The sequence below is a fragment of the Triticum aestivum genome, chromosome 7A (assembly GCF_018294505.1).
Source record: "Triticum aestivum cultivar Chinese Spring chromosome 7A, IWGSC CS RefSeq v2.1, whole genome shotgun sequence".
Taxonomy (NCBI): Eukaryota; Viridiplantae; Streptophyta; class Magnoliopsida; order Poales; family Poaceae; genus Triticum; species Triticum aestivum.
The window spans coordinates 734,746,863-734,754,110 of record NC_057812.1 but is presented as its reverse complement, the minus strand read 5'-3'; positions in this window follow the sequence as shown (position 1 = coordinate 734,754,110).

Genomic DNA, 7,248 nt, shown 5'->3' with positions numbered 1-7,248 from the left:
ATCAACGAGCTAGTCAACTAGAGGCTTACTAGGGACATGGTGTTGTCTATGTATCCATACATGTATCTGAGTTTCCTATCCATACAATTATAGCATGGATAATAAACGATTATCATGAACAAGGAAATATAATAATAACTTATTTGTTATTGCCTCTAGAGCATATTTCCAACAACTAGTTCACAAGCAAACGCTCAAATCTATCAAGAGCTATCCTTGTCTCCAATCATCTTCGTGATCTCGGCTAGGGCGGTCTTCGCAGCTTCAACGGGTGTTCGTGTAGTCTCGACGGTTGCTCGTGCTCTCTGAGTGGCTGCTCGCGCAAGATGGTAAGATGCTGCATTTCTGTCGGCGTATGTTTCAACACTCTCGATGGCTAGTAGATTGCTCTCCGCATAGGAGAGCGCGACCACCATGTAATGAGCCACCCCCGAGACGGAGTCTACAACTGTAGGAGTCAGAACGACGCGTCTTGGCTTCTCCATCTAATTCGCATTAAAAACCTTGACATTTAGATAAACCGCAATTTAATTGAAAGCAACTATATAACAAGATAAAACTATGCATGGCAACAGTCGATGTCTTGTACGAAAAAGATCGGCATGACATTTGCTAGTAATTCGTCATATTGAGTGCCAAAAGTTTGATGAAAGGAACTTAATCAACATTTCACAAAACGTTGGCACTCCTTATGAACACCTGCATCATGAATGACTACTACAAACTTTTACTTGTACATAATTTGGTACAACCAAAAAATCTACATCTACAATAAACACTATCTAATAACTAGTATAACTATCTCTAGTACTTACTTTTTGTACTATAAGAACAACTACGCTCTATGGACACAAATATGATCTACGATCTATGAAAAAATCCTAGCCCCAGCCTACCCTGACCCCTAACCCTAGTCCAATGTGGGTGCGGACGCGTCCGTGGGTGTGGGTGGCGGCCGTAGTCGCGCATGTGTGTGGCGGCCGCGGCTGCGGGTGGCGAGGAGGAGGGTCGGAAAGGGAGACGGGATCGGCGAGGGCTTACCGGCCGATGTGGAGGAAGAGGAAGGCGGGGCAGAGGGAGAGGGCCGCAATTAGTACGGCGAGGCCGAGGCGGCACCGCACGATGAGGAGGAGGACGAGGCCGACGGCGGCACCGCACGACGAGGAGGAGGACGAGGCCGGCGGCGGCACCGCACGACGAGGAGGAGGACGAGGCCGACGGCGGCAACGGGCGGCGAGGAAGAGGCGATAGTGGCGACAAGAGCGAGATGGGGGAGATTGAGTGAGAGTGAAGTGGGGGAGGAGGGGGCGCGCGTGCACATAGAGTTCTTGTAGTGTGATGGGCACGCCGGAAGACCAAACGCTGGTACTTTTGGGTGGCGAGCGGAACTATTTGAGTTGAATTTGGATAGACCACAGCTAACATATGTGTGGCGGGCACAACTAACTTCTGGATATTTTTTTGGCATCGGTTGCAAGCATTTATCTGTGGCGGGCATCTGATCGGTGCTACTTGTAAGCTGCGTTGTGATTTTCTCGAAGAGGAGAGAATGAAATAGTACATCAGAGATAAGTATTTACCTTAGTTAAGAACCAAGGTTAACAATCCAGTAGGAGAACCACATAAAACCTCGCTAACAGTACCTGTACACACAAAAGCAAATATTTGCACCCAACGCGATCAAGGGGGTTGTCAATCCCCTCGGCGATTATTTGCAAGGATCAAATCTCGTAGTGGGAGATAAATATAGAATAAAAACACAAAATAAAATAACGGTAATAAAATTGCAGTAAGGTATTTTTAGATTTTGTATATGATAAAGGTAGGCCCGAAGGGCATAGTTTTCATTAGAGGCTTCTCACTCGAACAAAAAGCGTATGGTGGGTAAACAAATTACTGTTGGACAATTGATCGAAAAGTGCATAGTTACAATGATATTCAAGGCAATGATTGTGTATATAGGCATCACGTCTGAGACAAGTAGATTGACTCCTGCCTGTATCTACTACTATTACTCCACCCATCGACTGCTGTCCAGCATGCATCTAGAGTATTAAGTCATAAAAACAGAGTAATGTCTTAAGCAAGATAACGTGATGTAGCCAAAGTAAATCCAAGCAATATGAATAACCCCATTGTTTTATCCTTAATGACAACAATACAAATACGTGTCCTTTTCTCTCTCTGTCACTCGCATAGAGCACCTCAAGATCGAACCCATCACAAAGCACCTCTCTCGTTGCAAGATAAATCAATCTAGTTGGCCAAACCAAATAGATAGATCGGAGAGAAATACAAAGCTATAACAACCATGCATAAAAGAATTCAGAAAAGACTCAAATATTTCTCATGAATAATATGATCATAAACCCACAATTCATCAGATCCCAACAAACACACCACAAAAAATAATTACATCGAATAGATCTCCAAGAATATTGAGGAGAACATTGTATTGAAGATCAGAGAGAGAGAGAGAGCAGAAGCCATCTGGCCACAAGCTATGGACCCGCAGGTTTGTGGTAAACTACTCACACATCGTCGGAAGGGCAACAAGGTTGGTGTAGAGGCCTCCATGATTGATTCCCCTCTGGCAGAGTAGCGGAGAAGGCCTCCAGATGGGATCGCGAAAGAACAGAGACTTACGGCGGCGGAAAAAGTGTTTCAGGTGGCTCTCTGATGTATTAGGAATATTTGAGAATTTATAGAAGCAGAATTAGGTTAGGAGGTGCCACGAGGGGCCCACAAGCCTGGGGGGCGCCCCCTTGAGGCCCGCCTCTCGAGCTTGTCGCTCCATAGTGACCCCTCTGGCCTTCTCCCGAAACTTCTAGGGTCCCTTTGGTCCAGAAAAAAATAATCCAAAGTTTTTTTTTCTCCATTTAAATTATGTTTGATAATAATTTTCTGAAAAGCCAAAAACAAGCAAAGAAAACAACAACTTTCACTGGGCGCTAGGTTAATAGGTCAGTCTTGAAAAATGATATAAATTGCATATAAAATATCCATGATTGATACTATAATAAATTGAAACAATAAAAAATTATAGACACGTTGGAGACGTATCAATCGGCCTGCCACTGCTGCTTTGCAGACCAGTGGTGGGTGGAAATTACGGCCCGCCACTGCTAGCGTTCATCATGCGGGCACATCCAGAAGCGGTTACGTGTGGCGGGTTCGAACACCTGTCCGCCACTACTACGTATATTCCTCTGGCGGGCAGATAGGTACCCACGACTGCTACTTATCCTAACTAGCAGCGTCGAGTGCCTGGCCGAGCCCGCAACACATTTAAAGGCCACCTATAAGCCTTTTCCTAGTTGTGCAAGGGTGTAGTGGTTCTCCCCCATGGTGTGCCCATGAGCATATTTATGATGAGGTAGAAGTGTCATCTTCGTAGAATAGTTTTATTGGACTCAGGCTAGCCCGCCCTGAGAAATCGACACAATCAACCAGGAAAACTCCATAGTGTGGGTAAAGTATGCAACCTCTACAATGTGTAAAATATATTCCAGTAGCCACATATGCTCGGCCATGGACACAACCCGGTATAAGTCACACTATTTTGGTCTTTGACGATATGAAGGAAAAACATGTTTTGATAATAAGGGGAATATTGCTTGAGATATGCGATATGAAATATGTGATGGCCTGGAGAGGCCATGAGGATATTCAGTTATGGTGGTCTGGAGAGTGTAGGATCGAAAATCGACTACATAGGGATGGATAGGAGACTTAAATTTACAAAATCTCTCGACACAACACAGTGGAATAAGTACTCTCTATAGAACCAAGTAGGGAATTGACTTAGATTAAAATGTAAAACGAGCTAATGAGAGATATCTATTTGGACAGATGTGAGGAGGATAAGTAAGTAGAATCAGAGGAATATCATGTGAACATACAAACATATCATGTTAAGTATAGTGAGACAGAATATGGAATCTAACATGGCGTTGGATCAAGATAAATGCAATTCAATTGTGAAGAACTGAACTCAAAGAACAATCACAACAAAGGAATAACTCAATAAAACACAAGTACAAACCTACTACTACACTCAAGGGGATATTAAGTATTGCATCCAGAACAGGCAAGAAAAATTCCTATGAACCAAGTTTACATCCAAGTCTCCAGAATGAGTATGAATTAAGTGTGAGTCTTGTTCCACCAGGTCATTTCCCAATCTACCCATAGGCTTGAGCATGGTTGTGTTTGGAATCGAATTGTCCGTCCAAACAGAGATAGTTGAGCCATCATCCACACGCATTATGAGCCCAACATCCAAAGCAACTCGTCCTACCACTATAGCCTTTCGAAGAGCTTGGAGGATCTGTAGCTTACAAGAAATCCGTGTGCGAGAAATTTTTGCCCTTGAGAACCCTAGAGCAGAGAGAGCCCAGGTTGGTAAGTAACCGACATCCATGATTTCCAAGCATCACAAGGTTAAATTGTTTAAAGTCCAGAAAACCCATGCCACCAACAAATTTTGCTGTAGCTAGATTCTCCCATGAGATCCAATGAAGAGATCTTTTGTCTAGATAAATGACCCAGCAATTTGGCCATACAAGAAGTAATACTCTTGCATACCTTTTTAGTTAAGTTGAAGCAACTCATGTTGTACTTAGGGATTACCCAAATGACTGATTTCAATAGGACTTCTCTCCCCACACAAGCTAGGTTCCTTTATGAGCAACCTTGATTTCTTCCATGAACTTCCTTTAATATATGGTAAAAATTCCACTTGTAATTTTTTCGATCGTCATTGGTAATCCCAAATAACGTGCATGGAACACTTACACCTTAATTCCCAGAGTTCCTTTTACAGAAACTCGAAGGGGCTCCTCAAAATTTGTAATAAAGAAAAGTGAACTATTTGAATGATTAACATCTGGGCCCAAACAATTGGCATGGATTTGAAGAATGTCATCCAATCTATTTGCACTCTAGATTTTTACGACAGTGAATATCAAGCTATAATCCGCAATTTATAAGTGATTCACCTATGGTGCATGAATACTCACCTAAAATCTGTCAACATATGATCCCCCATAATGATTTAACAGGGAAGTAAGACCTTGAGCACATAAGAGAAAAATATGTGGTGACATGGGATCTCCCAAACATAGGCCCCGAGGCAGAGTAAAAGAAGACAACATCTCTCCATTCACATTGACAATAAACCGTATTGAATTGGTACACTTCATAATTAGCCTCATGAATCTTTATGTGAATCTCAGTTTATGCAAGATAGCCTCCAGATAATCACTTGACCTTGCCATATGCCTTAAGCATATCCAATTTGATAGCACATAAAACACCTTGGCTTTTCTTCTTCTTCTTAAGGGTATGAATACACTCATATGCTACGAGAACTTTACCAGTTATCAAACAGTCGTGTACAGAAGTTCTTTATACCTCTCCAATAATTCATTCAACATACCTCAAACCGGTTAACAATAGTTTTGGCACCTATCTTATGGAGTACTAGATGCCATTGGACAAAACTCAGAAATCTTCTATGGGTTGCGTACCTTAGTTAGTATAATTGTCGTGTCATTGAGTCGCATAGGTAGCTCTCCACCATTCATAAATACAGAACGACAGCCACCCTATCACAACCAAGAATACCCAAGTGCTATTGATAAAAGCCCACCATAAAACCATCCACTTTTGGGCTTTCGAAGGGGCCTAATCAAAAGCACTCATGTCACTTCCTCGGCTACCAAATCCTTGTTCAGCAATTCATTCATAGCTTCCATAACTAATGGAGGAACAACGTATAATTCATTCATTGGCATTTACCCTTGGGACTGATACAAGTCATGATAGAATGAAATGATCTCCCCTTCTAGTGAGTTGATTAACTCCTTTTCTATGGGACGCTTGAGGCTAAATTTTTTAGTGTTACAATCTCCCTCATGCAGCCAGAACACACGCAAACACTCCTTCAGACAAAACCTCCTCTCGCCTCAGTGCTTCAAGCATATGTGACGCAACAACAGTTTGTTCCTTCGATGGTCCACGTCTCACCGAGGCAACTCCCAACAGTTTGAGTCTTGCCTGTAGTTTTTTTTACTTCTTCGACAGGTCATTGAACTTGTGTGCCCCTCAAGAGCCCAACCTCTCTTGAACTGACAACAAGGCCTCGACGATGCCCTGCAAGGCTTTCTGACTAGCACCCACATGCCAAATACTTTGTACAAAAGTATCATATTGCGCGTGGGACTGCTAGACATTTTCATAACAGAAAGAACAAGCTGGGTTGGGCCTTACATTCACTAATTGTTTTTAGCTCTGCCAAAATAAAGCAATGATCAGATTCTACAGAGTTGATGTGTTTAAGATTGGAGTATTCGAGAAATGCTACGAATGGAAACATTTTGCTACAACTTGATCCAGTCTACCCCTTGCATTAGCATCTCCGTGTTGCCTATTATCCTATGTGAAGGGAATGCCCTTCCAACTGAGCCTCCGAGGGGAGAAATTGTTAAAAGCTTCTCTAAAGGCTCGCATTTGCTCTTTCAACCTAGAATTTGCGCCTAAGTGCTCCTCAACGTCTGTGCCTCATTAAAGTCACCCATGCAAAGTCAAGATTCATGTTTGAGTGCAAATAGAGTGTGCAAGAAGCGCGAACAAGTGGTGTCTATTTTCAACCCTTAGTTCTTTGTAAACCCCTGTGTAGTACCAAGTTCGGAGTCCATCGACCTCCTACTTGACTACAACATCAATGTGGGAACATGTGAAATTCTAGAGCTCAACTGAAACAACATCGGACCAAAACAAGCCAATCCCACCACTAGGCCCATTGCTATCAACAGAAAAACATCCAAAAAAACAATAAACAATTTCAAATTCTCCACAAATTTCTCCCTTATCTTGGTCTCCATGATGAAGAGAAGGGTGAGGCCTTTCCGCTTCACAATTTTCTGAAGCTCATGAACTGCCGCGGAGTTCCCAAACATCCGACGATTCCGCTTAAGCAACTCATTATTGATGACAGGGCTGCATTGCAGCTGCTGCCGAATTTTTTGATGAGGGTAGAGTTGGTTTCTTCTTCTTTGGGTACCTTTGAACTTCATGCCCATCGTGCTGAGCCCCAACATGGTCTGCTACATGGGTGTCGACGCCCTCTAAGTTAGCACCACCACCCCCTCTGGATATGTCTGAAGTGGCAATTCGACCCTTCTATACACTTTTAGCTGCCGAGGTCCCCCCTTGCGCTTGTTCATTGACTCTTCTTCTGAGTGG